The sequence below is a fragment of the Eptatretus burgeri genome, chromosome 3, assembly GCF_056783735.1.
Source record: "Eptatretus burgeri isolate ZD-2024b chromosome 3, Ebu_testis_v1, whole genome shotgun sequence".
NCBI classification, from domain to species: Eukaryota; Metazoa; Chordata; class Myxini; order Myxiniformes; family Myxinidae; genus Eptatretus; species Eptatretus burgeri.
Window position 1 is genome coordinate 273,400 of NC_140963.1, and position 18,491 is coordinate 291,890.

General features: G+C 44.7%; 1 protein-coding gene and 1 long non-coding RNA gene across 7 annotated transcripts in view; one reads left to right on the forward strand and one right to left on the reverse strand.

Annotated features, from left to right (window-relative positions):
- LOC147029275 (integrin alpha-9-like) overlaps positions 1-18,491 on the reverse strand; it is a 262,737-nt gene that overhangs the window by 126,319 nt on the left and 117,927 nt on the right. The window lies entirely within an intron of this gene.
- The window catches only part of LOC147029277 (uncharacterized), a 61,414-nt gene continuing 43,097 nt past the window's right edge, over positions 175-18,491 (forward strand). Inside the window, exons 1-2 of the long non-coding RNA XR_015055843.1 lie at positions 175-272; positions 2,458-2,608. This is a non-coding gene — a long non-coding RNA (uncharacterized LOC147029277). The remainder of the gene's footprint in view (positions 273-2,457; positions 2,609-18,491) is intronic.

Below are 18,491 nucleotides of genomic sequence, written 5' to 3' on the forward strand. Positions count from 1 at the left end.
TCTCTTTCCCTCCCTCCCTCTCTCTCCCACTTAGACTGAGATTAATCTGAATGGTTACTCGCTAGCTTTCATACTGCTTACTCTGTGGTACAGTACCTCCTTTTGTAATTGTGTAAAGGACCATGAATGTATGTTCTCTTCTGCAGTTTGACAGCACCTGTCATGGTGGCCTGTGATCATACATCTCAATATTCATGGAGAGGGGCTGTGAGTTGAGGGTGGTTTACAGTTATAAAATTGAGCAGGGAAGCAGGAAAACATCAGCTTGTGGGGTAAACCTGCAACTTTTATCATTGGCTAAACACATACTGATAATCATGCATCAACCTAAAGGACCACACCTGAAATGTCCACTCCTACATTTACACAAATACATACATTGGGAATTCCATCCACAAAGGATGTTTATTCAGTGCTGAAGAAGGATTTTATTTGTACTGCTATGAAGACCAATTCTTGCTTGACCAAGATGCTCTGCTTCAGTTATCTTAAGTCTGTGTCTGCTCTGTCACGGACTATCAATTGTTTTGAGCAGCTCTCTTGGATATCTTTCCCTGGATATTTTGCTTCTGGTGTGCTATCGAAGCTCCGTGGTGTTGGACAAACATCCACTAATAGCAAATGTCAGTTGCCTCCTCCCAAATGGATGGATCGATATCAAACTGCTGTTCATCTAATTTACAGCACATCCTTGAATCATAATTTTACATTTCGTATTCAATGTTGAGCATTTAAAAGCTCACCATATATAATGTTCTTCTGAATGTGCACGTCTTTCATGCAGTGGACATGGCCTGCCCATCACAGCTACCTCCTTCTTAGGATGATCAGGTCAGGTATGGGAGCATGCACCGGAGCAGCGTGTCGCTGCATCCATTTTCCGCCGATACTTCAGGGGCCTCTGGCCATCCCCCAGGAAGATGCCTGGCCCATCCCCATCTCCTTGAGATGCTGATCAAATGCTGCAGCCATGAGGCAGATGGTCGGCCCATTGGCCTTCTCCACTCACGAGGCTGCCTTGCTGAGAGAATCTGGTGAGCAGGATCAGCATCAGGAAAATGACGTACATGTCCATACAGCTGCAGCTGACACTCACGGACTATGCAGGTAACAAATCACATCTGAGTCTCTCTCAGCAACCACTCGTTGGGCACAAAGTACGACCAGCGATAGCCAAGGATTCTCTGAAGAGACCTGGTACCAAAGGAATTATACATGTTATACATGAATTATACACATGTATAATTCCTTTGGTACCAGGTCTCTTCAGAGAATCCTTGGCTATCGCTGGTCGGATTTTGTGTCCAACGGGCGGTTGCTGAGAGAGACTTGGATGAGATGTGTTACCTGCATAGTCCGTGAGCGTCAGTTGCGGCTGTATGGACATGTGGCTCGTTTTTCTGACGCTGATCCTGCTCACCAGATTCTCTCAGCGAGGGCGTCTCATGAGTGGAGGAGGCCAGTGGGCCGACTACGTGCCTCGTGGTTGCAGCAGGTTGACCATCATCTCAAGGAGATGGGGATGGGCCTGGCATCTGCCTGGGGGATGGCCAGACAGAGGCCCTGGAGTACCGGCAGAAAGTGGACGCAGCGACGCGCTGTTCTGGCCCATGCTCCCATACCTGACCTGACATGTATCAAACACTGGTTTTGCTTAGTATAAAATCTTCTTTCCCAATTTCTGTCTTTCAGCATACCAATCATCATAGTGGTTTTTCTGAAACAAATTTTAATCTCAACATCTTGTTGCACATAATTTGGTAATGGTATCGCCGAGATTGCAGAACTTTTTAACGATTCTAATGAGTTCAGTCCCATTAATGGCAATACAAGGGGCCACCAGGATGCCTTATGCCATAATGACTCTTGTTTGTTTATTTTTTGGCTAATTGTGAAAACTAAATCTTCACAGGCAGTGGAGAAAATGCTTCACATGGTCTGGATCTGAAAATTGCAACTTTGGCAAAGAGCAGTTCATGCATTAAAACTTTACAGACTTTTTGTTTTGCCCATAACTGTATCAAATTTAAAGTTTTCCATCACTTCTTGTGTGACGAGCAATGTCAGAATATGAGGAGAAAGCTTTAATTGTTTAAAAAGTCAGGAGAAGAAAATTCCAAGTAACATTGGAACAAACACACAGCCTTGCTTGACTTGATCGCTGATCATAAACTTTTTGGACTTGCTTCAACAAATTGAACTGTGCTTGCATGTATGTCATGAAATCCTTTCATGATACTTGACAGTCTTGGGGGATGGCCCACATGTTTTAGACAAACAGAGGCCAAAACAACTTCAAGTCAAAATCCTTGTGAAGATGCCAAGTGAAGTGGATGTTTTTGTTCAACACATTCCTCTTGTAGTTGCTTCAAAGTGATCACCACATCAATGGTAGACCTGCCAGTCAGGATCGAGACACTACAATGCAATCCAAAACTGTGTGTGTTTGTTTTGCAGAACTCTTCAGGAACCTAAGACCCTGCTACTGGGTAAAGACATTGATATTCTACTGTCGATCACTGTGCACAACCATGGAAGCCCTGCTCATGCTGTGCACCTCACCATACATTTCCCGACCAACATTAAGTTTCTCAGAGCAAGCTTCCAGGTAAGATACGAACAATTTATTGTGGATTCGTTTATAAAATTGAGAATCAAGTTCTCTTCCCGGTATTGGCTGCAGTGCATACAATCCGATGGAGATTTAGGGGGATGTAGCTCTGTGAAGATCATGCCTAACAGGCGATCATGCCTATGCGACTGTTTAGACAGAAGAGTGTTTTTGTCCCTCGCTCCTCCCACAAGGTCGGAGAATAAGTTATTAAAATTAAAATGAGCTCCCACCGACGGACTGACCGATCATCTGTCCATGTACTTTTGTGTATGCGATATTTCAAAAACCGTTGAACATTTAGGTTTCATATTACAAATATCTATTCCTCATGACATTAACTCAACCTGATTCGATCACGGTTCTGATTGGCTGAATTCTGTTGCCATGGCAACCATATCGGTAACTTGGCTTGTGGATGTGATATTTCAAAAACTGTTCAAGATTTTGCTTTCCTATTACACAGATGTATTCCTCATACCACCCAAAAGGTGGGGGACTGAGAGTATCAGCTCCTTGTTTAATTTTAAATTGTCCCTGGCTGTTCCCAGAACTGTTTTGTGTAACACAGGCAGGTTAAAGTGTGGCAGTAATTTCCTGTTGGTCAGAATGCATTCAGCAATAGCTGGTGTGGCACTTCTTTCCTTGTACCTACGACGGTTATGGGATCTGATCTTGACAATGTTCTTGTATGGTCTGATCAGTTCACTCTGGATAGGAGCTTCTGCTTCTCACTCAAGAACTACTCCAAATGAGGAGTGGTCCGATTGTATGATCATGCATTCTGGCTCTTTGGGATTAGATGAGTGTGTTTGATTGACCATGCGTTTCAGCCTTCGGGATGAAGTGCAAGTGTATGCTCGTGGGACAGTCTTTTTGGACTGTGTATTTTGGCCGTGGGGTGAAGGTGCGCATCCTAACCTGTTGAAATGTTTTGATTTTTTTTTCTTCTTTATTTATAAAAGAACCCCTCTCATCAGGCGAGGGCCAACATTCATAAAACACATGTCTCTGGATGTTCCCTCCCCTCGGTGGACTGGTCTGTAGAGTTAAGAATTAAATTCTCTTCCCGGTATTGCTGCAGTACAATTTTGCGGAGATGTATAGGGCTGCACTTCTGCTGAGGTCATGCCTTATAGATGGAGCCTATGCAACTGTTTTGTCAGAAAAGCCTTTAAAAATATATACACAGGGTTTCTCAAAATTCTGGAACCATTGGAAATATTTTTAATTTATGTTATTCATTTATTATACTGAATAAAAAATTCAGATGATGCCTTTGAGGTGGATAGGACATAGGCCAATGGTCCCCATGTAGTCCAGATTTAATTCCTTTTGAAATTGCTTTGGGGACACCTGAAACCTGAGGCTTATACGACGAGAACAGGTATTATTATTGAAGATCGAAAGGATGAAATCGGAAAAGAATGTGTGAAAATCGATGTGTCAATGTTAAGAAACGTTTAAATAAACCTCAATACAATAATCTATATGTGTACACGTCATTGGCTTGCAATTTGAGCAATTATTGCAATAAAATTGTAATATGAATAACCCGATGATTCCAGGCTTTTGAAATGTCCCATATTTCTCCACCATAAAAGTGAATTTGTATATTTGTTTCTTTGTTTGCAAGTAAATACCACCTGTCACTTCGCTGATGGGAATACGAGAGAGAGGGGGAGAGAGAGACAGAGAGAGACAGAGAGAGACAGACAGACAGACAGAGACAGAGACAGAGACACAGAGAGAGAGACACAGAGACACAGAGAGAGAGACACAGAGACACGGAGAGAGAGACACAGAGAGAGACAGAGAGAGACAGAGAGAGACACGAGAGAGAGAGAGAGAGAGAGAGAGAGAGAGAGACAGAGAGAGAGAGAGAGAGAGAGAGAGAGAGACAGAGAGACAGAGAGAGAGAGACAGAGAGAGAGAGACAGAGAGAGAGAGACAGAGACAGAGACAGAGACAGAGACAGAGACAGAGACAGAGACAGAGACAGAGACAGAGACAGAGACAGAGACAGAGACAGAGACAGAGACAGAGACAGAGACAGAGACAGAGAGACAGAGACAGAGAGACAGAGAGACAGAGAGACAGAGACAGAGAGAGACAGAGAGACAGAGAGACAGAGAGACAGAGAGACAGAGAGACAGAGAGACAGAGAGACAGAGAGACAGAGAGACAGAGAGACAGAGAGACAGAGAGACAGAGAGACAGAGAGACAGAGAGACAGAGAGACAGAGACACAGAGACACAGAGACACAGAGACACAGAGACACAGAGACACAGAGACACAGAGACACAGAGACACAGAGACACAGAGACACAGAGACACAGAGATATATATATACATATATATATATATATATATATATATTGTTGCGAATTCGCGCCCGCCGGCGTGCGAGCGGCCACGTAACTCGAATCGCGGCACGTCGCCCACCTGACGGACAATTCTGTCGTGACCCTCTCGGACTAACGCCGGGAACTAGTCACGGGTGGGCCTTTCGGCCTCACCACGAACGTACCAATCGCCCCCCCCCCCCCCGCGTGGGATAGGGTTGTTCGCCAAATTCGACCTACCTAAGTACCCACACGGGGGGTAGACCGGGCGATCGCACCTCGCCGCAGGTCGACTCCGGACACGGGCCACTTAAGCGACCCGTTCCGTACTATCAGGATAACCGAGCAGTGTTATCGTCGACCTCGACGGTTCCGATTAATTATCGGGCATATTAAGCCCACTACCAACCCCTTACGTGAAGCAAGATGGCGATTCAATTAAAGAAAAGACGAAGCGAAACGGGAAAACAGTTCAACATAAGGCACATTTATTCCGCGGCACACGGAAAGCACACATATACAATTACAACAATTATGCACCAAAAGCAGATGTTACAAAAGCAACACAACAATGCAGATCTACTACCGACTACGCGAGCACACGGCAACACTTACACAGTTTTACTTTACAGACGGCGCCAACAACACACGTTTATTCAAAAGCAAAAGAAAAGGGCCACCCTCAAAGACAAGGGGGCAGACGGGGCCTGTGGGCCGCAAGACCGGGTGGATCCTACCCGTGTCTTGTGATGAGCCGCAAATGTGCTGGCGGTGCCCCAACTCCGCGCTCCTTCGCGGGTTTCGTTGGCACTGCTTGGAGTGGGGTGGGAACGGGGCCCCCTTTTCGCACTATCTCAGCACGGGGGGGGGGGGGGAAGGGGGGAATTGTTGATGCTCTGTGGAAAGAGGATAGCTGGCTTGCTTGGGTCCCGTGACGAGCGACTCCGCTGCGACCTCGTCGCCGACCGCCGTCTTCCTTGCCTCGGACCCGAGGTATCCGGTCCCCTCCGCAATTCTCCTCAGCCGACTGCAGCAAATCACCTCGACCGCGCTCCAGGCTCCAGGCTTCCTCTCTCTGCAGCTCCCCGACAGACTCCGAACCCCGACAGACTGCCACTCTCCAGACCCGACTTGACTGCCTCGACCTTCCTGACTCCAACTCACTGCCTCCAACCTTCTCTCCAACTCAAAACTCTCACTCTTCTCCAACTCGCCTTGACCGAAAAACTCTTGAATTCGCCCCGCGCTCGGCGCTCTATAGTGGTGTAGGAGATCCCATATGCAAATTTCTGGATCAGAACGAGCTCGGGGGTGGAGCCACGCTCGCCCATTGGATGGAGAAAAAGCGGCGTGAATCTCCCCTGATCCTCGAATTTGCATATATCTATTCTACTCCGACGCACCTGGAGGCGGGGCCAAACCGCCCCGCGCTTGCTGATTGGACGGATCAGAAGTGGGCGTGTATCATTCCTGATCCGACTTCTCCTCGGAAAGGCCGCTATTTGCACCCGCGGCTCGGCGCGCGTCCCGCACGAGGCCAGGACAGCCTGACGCTCGGTGCCCACAAGCGGTGCGGGAATGGCCGCAGAAGGAGAGGCGAAGGTGGTGGAGGGTTTAAAGTGCTGGTCCATGGCCATGGCGACGTTTGGAATGGCGGTGATGCGATGTTTGCAGGAGCGAGTTGTGAAGGTAAAGGTCATGGCTGTTGGCGTTGTTGTTGTTGTGAAGCGGCATTGCGGTTGGTGGTTGTTGTGTGATGGCGGTTGAGACGTGGTTGGTTCAAAATAAAGATAGAACAGAAAAACGACTATCTTAAAGGGTTGCAGCCTGAATGAATCACATTTTTTCCCTCTAAACAATGGGTTTGGGGCTAACTACACATGTACTTATGGGACCTGAATGGTGGTTTGCGAATTTCCTCAACCGCAACAATATATATGTTGAGAAAGATGACTTTTAATACAAAAATTGATTGCCTCACACAGTTGCACACAATTTTCATAAACAAACAACAAGAAAGTTTAGACAGAGGGTATACAGTAACTAACTAATGAGTGAATTTTAACTGACCCTCAGATACTTTCCAGAAGGCATTGTTTATGCACCATTGGGTCTCAAACACCTGTACCTGAGAGCAACACCAGAACTCCAGTTTGATTCTTGAAACACAAAGGGCTTTAAACACTTCTAAGCTCTCTGTTGTATACAAATCATGACACATTTTTGATTTTCTTGTCTTATATGTAGCAAGCTTAGCTTGTGAAAGGAAAAAATGAATTAGGATTGCTGTTGGGGAGTTGAAGGGCATACTCGGGCCAAAAATAAAGGTTGGAAAATCAAAATTACTCGAGAGACATGCCAAAAGCATCTTCAGGAAAACAAATAAAGGGGTTAAACGGTTACAGCGTATATATGCATGAGGTAGTGTTTCAGTTTGTCCACAGAAGGGACATTGCTCACTTTTTGTTTGTGAAACCCAGTGAATTCGAGAATTTGTTGGCAATACCCAATGTGCGATTCTCCATTGGAGATCTCCAACCTGTTTTGGTACAGGCTGTCTATAGTACCAATTCCAAATCGGATAAAGGGGAGGGATTTTTGGAAAGACTGTGACCCATATGCAGGATATGGGGGAGGACAAAGAGGTAAAAAGGACTTTTAGGCATTGTATGTTCAGGGTTTTTCGATTATTCCCAGAAAAGGATCGAGATAAGCCAAAACCAATAGGTTCTAGACTGGTAGAGCCAGATAGATATAGGTTTGGGAAAGGTGGGGAAAAGTCAGAGGTGGGTATGGGAGGGTTTTTTTCCAAACCTTTTGTGAGGCACAGTAGGTGTGTAGTTCCGATTTTAGCACACTGTCCACTTTGCGACATGATCTAATACCAACCTCTGATGCAAGAGCAGTGGCACCGAGCCACCTATCAATGGTGGCATTCTTCAAGTGGCACACTTTCGTTATTGCAGTGTTTGTGAACTGCTGAATCAAAGCATTTTCCTCTTCATTGCCTTCAAATAAACTGTTGTGAAACAGTGGCTCGTTGAACATGGGTACAGTGTAGGTCGAGGGGTCACGATGGCAGTCGAAAGCTTGCCATGCATTGAGTAGGCTTAGGTTAAAAGCAGGTAACCCAAACAACTCTATCTTGGTTGAGTCCATCAACAACTCTTGTGCAAAGTTCAATTTTCCAGCCTGTCAGAAGATGCAACTGGTGAGCTGTCTCGAGACCAAACAGGGTTCATACAAGAAGCGCTATACTGTTCGCAGCCGGAAAGCCATGATGCGGCACTTGACATTCACGAGTCCTTGGCCACCTTCAGCCACTGTTAAGTTCAGGATTTCCGGTCGCAGCCAGTGCTTTCCAGACCAGAAGAAACGAGTGATGCATTTCTGTATATTGTCCACGATGTCTACAGGTGGCTGTAGGGCAAGAACCTTGTACCATAGCATTGAGGTGACCAGACTGTTGATGACTAGTACCCTGCCTTGGTAGGACAGTTGGCAGAGTAAACTCTTCCATTTGAGTAAAATTAGTTCCATGCGTGCCAACAACCCTTCCCAGTTATGCCTCACAAAATCGGCCGGACCAAGAAACACTCCCAAGAACTGGGATTAGTTCCCATAGTGACACCAGATAAGGATTTACGAAGGGTGTTTAAGAAGGGTTCAAGAGAAAGAGTATACAATATTCCTGAAAGAGGGCAACCCTGCCTTACCCCTCTCCCAACCCCAAAAGGGGTACAAGTTCATTGTTTATTTTTAAAATGGCCATTATGTTTGAATAACATAACTGTATATGTGATAGAAAGAGGGGGCCAAAACCAAAATATTTTAAAACTTCAAAAAGGGATGTGTGAGAAACACAGTCAAATGTTTTCTCCTGGTCTAAGAAGATCAGGCCACAACTTCCATGATTTATCTCACAAATATCAATTACATCTCGAATAACAGAGATACTATCCTGAATATTACGCCCGGGGACACAGTAGGTTTGGTCCATATGTATAATATCTTTTAGTAGAGGTGAAATACGTAAGGCCAAAGCTTTTGAGAGGATTTTATAGTCTATACACAGCAGGGACACTGGTCTCCACTGTGAGATGAGCAAGGGATTCCCTTTTTTAGGAATCAAAGTAAGTACAGCTCTTCTGAAACTTAGTGGGAGTTCATTCTTCTCCATGCTCTCTTGGAAGACCAGAAGCAATTCAGGTCCAATCAGGTCCCAGAATTTTTTGAAGAACTCTGCTGGTAGACCCTCCAACCCAGGTGATTTCCCTCCATTCAGGCTCTTAAGAGCAGCAGAAAGTTCCCCGAGTGTGAGTGGTGATTCTAAATCCAACTTTTGCTTGGGGGATAGAACACTGATACCATCCGCCAATTGAGAAACCAGTTCTAAATCACATTTTTTTCCTGGTAAAGTTGAGAAAAAAAAAGTTTTGCGTCGTTAATTTCTACCGGGTTAGTAGTGACCGAGTTATCAGGACGTTTTAAAGCAGTGATTAAGGAATGAGACGATTTTGATTCAAAGTAAAAAAAAAAACCGGGTTGGGTTATCTAAGAGATGAAGGTGTTGAAAGCGTAATCTCGTTAACGCTCCTTGGGTATGGTTGGTGATTATACTATTGAGAAGAGATTTTTCTCATGCAGTCTTAGTTTTTGTTGGGGGACAGGGTGAGTTTTTAGGTTGCTTGGAATTTGTAGAATTTCTTTCTCCAGTTCCGCTTTTATTCTGCGTTCTACTTGTGTATTTAAAGAGCAGAAATGTTGACAGAAATTTCGAATTTGGACCTTTATGTTGTCCCACCATAACCGCTGGTCTTTAAATTGGGGCTTAGCACCTACTAAATTGGACCATACACTTTGAAAGGCACTATTAAAAGAGGGGTTGTCTAATATGGAGATGTTAAGTTTCCAAAAAGAGTGGCGATTTGGAGACGACCCTATTCTGTAGCACATGGTGATAAAGTGATGGTCCGAGAAACCAGATGGAGAAATTCTCGTGGTACGTGAAAGGTTAATAAGGGGTGGGTTTATGTAAAATTTATCCAGCCGGGCAAGAGCCACCTGATTGTTGGCAACTTTACTCCAAATAAACTGATGAGTGTTTGGATTTTGTATCCACCATATGTCTTGAAGACCAAAATCCCTTATTATGTCAGACAGCAGTCTGGCTGATCCGGGGTGAGCCTCTGCACCATTCCGATCACGTGGGGGCTGAAGGGTGCAATTGAAATAACCTCCCATTACGATACACTTTTGCAAATCTTATTGCCTCATGTAGAGTCGTAACCTTTTGAAGAAGCTTCGGCGGTCTGTGCCCTTTGAAGGAGCATAGACATTTATTAAAGTAAATTCGATGTTATTGTCAACAAAATCCAGGGAAGCAAGGTAACCTGGGATTATTTCCTGAAATGAAAGTTGTAGAGGGCAAAAGTGCGGACTAAGCAGAAAAGCAACTCCTGCTTTGCGAGAGTTGGAATCACTAAAATATCCGGTCTTTTTCATCATTCTATTTCAAACTGTGCGATGCTGGAGTAAAGTGGGTTTATTGTAAAAAAGCTACATCTAATTTTTGTTGTTTAATGAGGTTGACTACTTTGAGCATCCTTGACTGGCTTGCTCCACCATTTATGTTTTGGCTGCCAAAGATCGCCATAGTGATGAAGAGGTGGCAAGCAAAGAAGTGCACGCAGGTCATCATTTCATTTCCATTTTAGCTTTAACAATGTGCTTTTTAAGCCAACTGCACTGTGGTTCGGTGAAATGGTAATCATTAGGTCGACGAATGATATTTTTTGCTGTTTCAATAAAACCATGAAAGTCAGAAAAATATTCCTTTATATCTATACGTCTTTTCCGAAAAGTATGATTTAGTAATTTAAGGATTTGCGATGGTGAGACATTTGTATTGTTTGTAGGGAATTCTTCGATGTTATCTGGTTCTTCTTCTGACATGTCAGAAGCTAACCCGGTAGAAACAGACAAACAGATTTGATTAGAAGCCACCAGGATTTGGAGGTGGGAGAGATGTTTGAGAGTTCAGACTTGACTTGAGAAAGATGTTGTTTTCTGGCTCTCCTGAGGGTAGATACACACTTGTTCCAAGCTTTATGGAAGGAACTGAGATTACCCTCAGTTGGGTTGCTTTCCATGTGGCAAAGGCAAGTTGTTTCAGGACAACTGCCTCGCCACAAGCTTCACTGAACCATGGGCGGGAGGAAGGGTAGGACAACTGAAGACGAGAGGGGATAAATCTGTGCACGAGGGAGAGGAAGTTTCTTTGAAAGAATTCCCAGGAAGAGTTGATGTTGGAGAAAGTAGCCATGGGAGACCAGTCCAGAAGTTTGATGGCTGCTTGGAGACCCTGCCAGTCGGCTTGAGTGAAATGACAGACTTTGTGGCACTGAGGTGGTTATCTGATAACAGCCAGAGAGATGTCCATGTTGACAAGCATGTGGTCAGAAGAACTGATTGGAGCAGGGGAAGAACAACAGATATTTTCAGGGAAATTTGTCAAAATCAGATCCAGAAGAGATAGAGCACCAGTGGTTGAGATCCGTGTTGGGAATTTGCCGATTGAGTCAGTCCCAATGAGTTGCAGTAGTCTTTTGCTGAAGTGCCATGACAGGTGAGAGAGGTACCCACACCCAGCAACTGGCATGATAACAATTGATGTCACCACATATGACGAAGAGAGTGTTTGGATGAGAAGATAGAAGTTGGTCCATGTTTTTGGATGGTGAGGTGTAAATGGAGTCATCACTGTTTGGTGGACGGTACAGTACACATGTAAACATGAGGTGGGAGTGGAGGAGAAGCCGTAGCCTGAGGTATTCCTGGGGGTGTGGGGGAGTGAGGGCAGTGCATGGAGAGTGAGGAATAGAGTCTTTGATGAAGAGAGCAACTCCTCCACCAGGATGAGGCTCAGGTCTGTTATACCGGAGGAGGGAGTAACCAGGGAGAGATACTTTGGAGTCAGAGATGTCTTGAGGGAGGAAAGTTTCTGTTTGGCAGATTATTTCTGGTTTGTCAGCTGCAACCTGTATGGAAGGATCTGCAAGGTTTGAGCGAAGGCCCCGTATGTTTGAGGTCCACACCGTTAACGAAGAGTGACGGGAAGAGGCTTTGGGTGCAGGGGATGGAGGGACTTGGAGGGTATGACAAGGGAGGAGGGGGGGGTGAGGAAAGAAGAGTTGTTGAAAGAGTGTGGGGGATTGCAGAATAACTTGGGGAGGGGGCGGATGAGGTGGAGTCCCTTTATAGAGAGAGTAGCGACATAGAGGGTCCGGAAAAATGTAGTCACGTGATTGCGTGGAGCCATTTTGAGTCCATCGCGGACAGGATCGGACGCATATCGGTCAGCGTTTTAACTTTCCCGCTGTACTCAGCGTTCTCATTCGTGTTTTACATCGATTTATGACAAAATGACAGGTTGTTGCGCCTTTGGGCGCACAAATAGAACGGAGAAGGGATTCAAGATGTATACATTTCCATCAGATGCTAAAAGACGGAAAATCTGGGAGAACAGAGTCAGTCGTGTCGGATGGAAAGCAACTTCTTCGTCAGTTCTCTGCCAGCTCAGTGTGATGGTAGTAATGGTCCCATATGCATATATTTGTATGCCACAACTGAGAAAGAGGGGGGGGGGCATGCATTGCATGTATGTATTTGTCTCTGTTGATTTGAATGTGTGAGGACATTAACTTGTGTTTGTGTGTGTGACTTTCAATTTATAATTTGTGTGTGCATTAGTACATGCGTGTATGTGTGTGTGATTGTAAATATGTAATTTGTATATGTATTAGAGATTGTGTTTGTGTGTGTGTGAGAGAGAGAGGGAATGAGGGGGCCGGGTGCGGTGGGCTAATCTATTTTTGGTGGGATTAATATATGATCGGCAACATGCAACAAAGTTTAGATTAATAATTTAAATATGAAAATTAAACAAACACAAATATATACCCACACACGATAAACAAGGTCAAACAACTGCAGAAATACAAGGATAACTCTTCACATTGTATTGTACATGTACATGTATAAGCAGGGAGGTGAGAGTTCGAGTCTCGCTCTCGCCTCCCTGAAATTAAAATGAGGCTGAAATAAGCAGCACATGTACTTGTCTAGTTCATTCCTTCTTTGTCATGGTTCTAAATGTCTGTGACTGTTAAATCACAACCAGCTCTGTGAATTTCTTCTTTATCATATGGCTCTTAGTTGTCATAAATATTCTATTTTGTCATCTTCACATAATTTGTTCATTATCAACATGGAAAAGACCATTCCCATCTTTCATACATAGAGAACATAATGGAATGCACGGTTCAATGCACTCGCGCCATACGGCGGCTCCGCACGCGCACCGCACCGAATGAACTCAAAATGGCGTCAAATCGTTAGTTGTCGCTACTCTCTCTATAAAGGGACTCTAGGATTAGGAGAAAAGGCTCTGTGTTGCTGGTGGAGAGGGGGGGTAAGAGAAGGGACAGCAGGCAGTTGAGTATTTGAGGAGGTGGAGGGATGAGATGGCCATGAGATGGCCATGAGAGGGTAGGTGAGGAAGCAGCTTTTTGGATGTGGGGGGGGGGGGAACTTTGAGAAGGGTGAGTGAGGGGGTGAATGGTGGGAGAAGGGTGAGTGGGGAGAGTTGAGGGACAAAGGTGAGGGGGGAGTTTTTGAGAAAGGTGAGAGGGAAGCTTGGAGGGAGAAGTGTGTGATGGTTGCTTTGAGAGGGAGGGGTAAGAGGGGTGAGTTGGCACTGAAGTTGGAAAAAAAAATTGTTGATGGAAAGTGAACATTCATAGCAAACTGGGTTTGAAATTTTTTTTAGGTCAGAAATGCGATTGAACACATTTCTTGGTCGATACAATAAAGGCGAATTAAGAGAATGGAGAGAAGAAACGTTGTAACAGTTAGATTTTTTTTGGCAAGGTATGAGGGAAAAGTCGAATTGAGAGCAGTCTGTTGAAATAGAAGAAGAGTAGTGAATTGTGGTACATTAATGAGTACCATATGTGTGAAAGAGGAATATGAAGCATTATTAGAGATCGTTTTTTTAATTATTATTCTTCTTCTTATTATTATTATTGTTTGAGAGAGTTTTCATCAGTTTAGGGAATGGAAATGTAGAAAAAATCGTGAGGTGAATGGTGAAATTGGATCAGTATCCGCAGAGGGTGGAAACAGATCACGTGGTTATGGGAGAAGCATGTGGCTTTGGGAGGAGTATAGTCAAAAGTGAATTTATTTATTTTAAATCAGGATTGTGTAACATTCGGAAAAGGGAAGGTTGAAGTAAAATCGTGGAGGTGTATGGTGAATTTGGAATGGTTTACGCAGAGTGAAGCTGCTGGGTCGATTAAACGTATCAGGAAGAGGGTGGAGAGACACGTGGTTCCAGGAGGTGTATGGATCAAAACAATACAAGGAAGATTTTTAATTTTTGAAGAATAGGTAAGATTTGGGAATGGAAGGTAGTTGGAATGAATTGTGAAGGTAATGGTGAGAGTGGGTCAGCTCAAGTAGAATAAAGATGGTGTGCCAGCAGAAGGAGGAAGAAGTATAATAAGGATCGGACTTATGGGTATGTAGGGAAAAAGGTATTTTTGGGTTTTTTTGTTTTTGTTTTGGATTTAAGACAAGAAACAGTGTTTAGTTTGGAGGTATGGAGGGGTGTTGGCAAAGTGGGTAAAAATAGGAATTGAAGGTAATAGGGAGAGAATACAAATAAAAACGATCGTTCACCTGGAGGGGAGGGATGGGGAGGCCTCAAGGAACCCGGTAAGACACAGTCGACGAAAACTCACAAAATAGCACGATTTTTGAAACAAAACCGAATTAGGAACACACAGAAACATGTAGGTGAGAAAATATACAGTTAAAACGGAACATATAATGACCAGAAACTTAACTTTGAGAAAGTCAGCAGAGAGCCCTGAGAGACACTGCCTTCGCTCCAAACCCAGAACCGGAAGTCGAAGTGTTTGACCAGTTTGTGATTTTGTCAAGGTCTAAGGAGAGGGAAGAGGCTGCAAGTTTGTCAGAAGAATGAAGGATGTCTTGGCAGAGTGTGGAGTGATCAGCAAAGAGATAATGAGGATTTTCCAGAGAGAGTCAGAGAGATCGTTGATGCAGATCAGGAATAGTACTGGTCCCAAAACACTGCCTTGATACAATGATCAGGTGAAAACGGCAGATAAAGGATGTGAAAGAGCAACAGAGCAAGTTTTTAGGACACATGAGCTGATGCCAGACAGCCAAGTAGCAAAGACAGAGTTGAGGGTTGAAAGGAACCTTCTACACCTTCTCAGGTGCTAAAGATATAGAGTCCAGGAGCAGTTGGGTATGACTGAGAAGGATGGGTACAGAGAAAGAGGTGGGGGGTGGGTGGTGACTAATTTGGATGCAAACATAATTGAGGCATTCCACCTTCTCATGAGCTGAGTCACCTGTGGTGTTATTTGAAGTGAGAGAATGGACAGAAAGGGAACATACATACACCAGAGACAGGCTCATCAAGGCACCACCAGGTTTGAGAGGAGGAAGATAAGTTTGAAAGTTCATTCTTGCGGTTGGACAGATGTTGTTTTCTGGCGCTCCTGAGAGGAGACACACACTTCTATGCAGGCTTTGTGGAATGATCTGAGGTTTCCTCCAGTTGGATTTGCCTTCCAGGAGGAGAATGCAAGTTGTTTGAAGGCAACTGCCTCACCCCAGAATTCAGAAGGTGGGAGGATCGGTAAAATAATTGAAGACGAGATGGGATGCATCTGTGCATAAGAGGGAGTATGTTTCTGTGGAAGAATTCCTAGGCTGAATTAACATCAATGACAGGAGATATGGGAGACCAGCACTGAAGATAGATGGCTGCTTGCAGTCCCTGCCAGTTTGCCTGTGTAAACTGTCAGATTTGCTGGTGCTGAGGCTGTTCCCTGAAAATGGCCAGAGAGTTATTGACATTCACAAGTACATGATCAGATGGGCCAATTGGGCAGAGGACAAGCGTTTACAAAATATTTAAAACCAAAATCACTTCATTACTTTTGAGACATCCTTGTACTACAAAATCTAAAATATATTATTCATCCTTAAAAAATAGTTGAAACAACTTGATAATATGCATTATAGACCATGTGGAGGGACTCGCTATTACCTTCAGAAAATGATTTTCGTTGTGCAGATCACCAATCTGGATGAAATTTGGCATACTAAGAATTTTAGATGCTGAGTCCAAATCCACTTGTTTCCACGTCGAGGATGTGACACAATTGGTCATTTTTGGCTATTAAAGATACACCGAACATTAAAGCACGATTTTGACACAGAAATGAAGAATCAAGGAGAGACTGATATGTACGTCAAAGAAAACTCTTGTGAGGTCTTAAAATGATACAATATGTTTATACAGAGCCCTATTCACTGTTATTAAAGATGTTTATAATTAAAGGTCGTAAACCGAAGCAGTTACATATTTTTATTGGCCGAAAACGTCTGGACCGACAAGACAGGCCTTCAAGTTGACCAAGGCAACTTTTTGCTTAAAAGGCAGCCACACTGGCTATTAAAGGTAGTTACATTGACTATTAAAGACAGTTACAGCACCTATGAAAGACAGTTACATTGGCTATTACGGATTAAATTAAAGACAAAGACATTGCGCGACTCAGCCTGATGAAAAGTAGAACCGCCACAAGAAGATTACTGTCTAAGAACTCCAGTATTTTTGCTCTGAAGCTGTTGCTGAACTCGGCTCTTGAATGCTGTTATTACAAAACTCAAGTCCACTATTACATGCTAACCAATCTGAATACTACTGTGTAGTAGATTACCACAGCAAAAGCAGTGTGACACCCGCATTCACAGTTCGTCGTCGGAATCATCGTCAGTTCTGCTTTCATCATCCATAAGTTCCATTTCTGCACGGGTCTGTTCATAGTTGGCGCAGTTTTGACACCCACAGCACTCTGCGCAGGACAGTCCTTTTGACCGGCAAGAACACTGGTTGGTCTCACATTTCGTCTTCTTGCAATTACATTTCGTTTCCTCTAACAGTTCCTTCAGCGCTGGTGGTTTGTTCAGCCAGTGAACAATCAGTGCTCCGTTGCGTTCCATCCATCCGTGAAATGTAGGAGAAGGGGCATCTATAAACCTCTCAGTCACGCGGTGGTGGATCGCAGACTGATAGAGTTCACTCTTTTGCAATGCAGCATCAGAGCGTCGCTTGTAGGCGGCAACTTCTGTTCTCCCAGCGACTGGCTGCAGAATAGCTTGGAGCGAGCCTCATCCACACTCTTCATGGTAGGCTGATTGTACATGGCGCAGCCGAATTGTTTCTGGTCGTGAATGATATTCTGATCTAGCGTGAATTCTCGACCAATGCTCCCTAAACAGGTGATGAGATGGGGACCCTTCATCATCAAGTCGAATGGCCTTGTTTTGCCCTTACCATGGAATGCACTGGTGGTATCACTTCCCGTGAAATTGTGCAAACCTATCAACGCATCGCAGACAGAACTTTCCAGGGCATTACTCAGCTTCCTAATGTCAACGACGATAATGTCCTTGGGACTTCCTGTGAGCAGATGGAAATTTCGCGCCCGAATCGACTTCGAGTGAGCCAATGCCAACACAAACACATCGGTGTCGAAACTCTCTATGCGCACCGACTCTTCATTCTGTCCCGCGTGAGCGGCATGTAGCAGGAGCTTCGTGTCAGCTTCCTCATGGTCACATTCAAGTTCAGGTACTGACGACACAGTCATGACACCATTCAACGCCTTGATTTTCTCACATTTGCCGGCATCACTGATGTACAACAGCATGTCACCCAGTTTTGATGGAGAGATGTTTCTCGTCCATGATTCGACGATGAACTTTATCAACGCCTCCTTGTTGGCTCCGCTCAGGAGAGAATTGGCCCACTGTTTTGGAAGGGCTTGATCTCATCTGTAGATGGTTCGTTCCTGAAGATCGCCCGCCCTGCCCGTTCGTCTGGCGTGCTCCAGGCACTTGATGCTGATACTTGGGTAAGTATCAAACACCACGTCCAGTCTTGAAGATTGGTTATGTCGTGCTTTGGCCACTACGATGTTCAGCACCATCTCTTCCAGTTTGCCGAAAGTGTTATGCAGTGAACCAGCCTTTATCACCTGAATAACGGCCATTCCATCCACAATTGTTGCACCTTGAATAGGCCGAGCGTCCACACGGCAATCGGGCCACAGTTTCAGTATATGATTGCGGAGTTTGGTTTTATCCGTCTTTGCAATCGAACCATCACCGAATGCCAGCGGGAAAGATCTGTTCGCCAGTGGGTTTGCGAGCAGATCGTGGAGTGTTACATTGCTTTACTCGCTAATCAACAGCAGTCGTGTGAAAAGACGACGTTCATTCGCAATTTCAACCTTCGGCGTCTGCTGGTGTGGAGTCGCTGACTTTCCTCGCGCCTTCAAGAAAGTTGCCAATTTGGCCTTCGAAATCGGACTGAAGAATGGGACCTCATCCGAGAGAAGCCGATCATGCATGAATTGCACGA